Raw genomic sequence first — 759 nt, forward strand, 5'->3', positions numbered from 1 at the left:
CACAACGTTTTGGTAAAAGATTATACGGTAAGCATAACACTGAAACATTTGAAATTTATCATTATATATATATATATATATATATATATATATATATATATATATAGCAATAACATTAAATTTATGTTTATTGAAATGTTTAAAGTTAAAAACTTGTGTTTTGAAGCTTTTTTAGGTATCATTTTGTAGATTTTAATCAGATCATTTACCTAAAAAGTCAAACAAGGAAATTGACCTTTATAAGCTCTTGTGTTACTTAAACGTCACAATTGAACGTAGTTTATTTTCTTTGATGTTTAAAATTTCCATAAAGCCATAATATAATATAAAACCAATTTGAATACAGCATTTTAAACTAATTATGAGGTTGTAGTTAGTTTGGTATTGATACCAGCAATTTATACATACCGCTTTCCTAATAAATAATAATATCATCATTTAATGAAATTATCGACAAACTATTTGGATACGAAAGAAAATATTATGAAAATTTATGCTTGAGTAAGATGGCCAGTGCTGAATTTGAATTAGATTACTTCGTAGCTCAAAGAAAACATGGTTGAAGGCCGCTGTATGGTTTCAGATACCGATGGACGTGACGATGAGTTTATTCATCAGAATATGAATAAATCATAATCATATTCAACTCTTAATTGGTTAGACGAAATGCTATTATCAGTCTAAAGTGGACTTGAAAAATAAGCCACCGTTGATCCATATAGTTTTATTGATACAATTAAAAAAATATTGAGAATGTTG

The sequence above is a fragment of the Schistosoma mansoni genome, chromosome 7, assembly GCF_000237925.1.
Source record: "Schistosoma mansoni strain Puerto Rico chromosome 7, complete genome".
In the NCBI taxonomy this organism is placed as follows: Eukaryota; Metazoa; Platyhelminthes; class Trematoda; order Strigeidida; family Schistosomatidae; genus Schistosoma; species Schistosoma mansoni.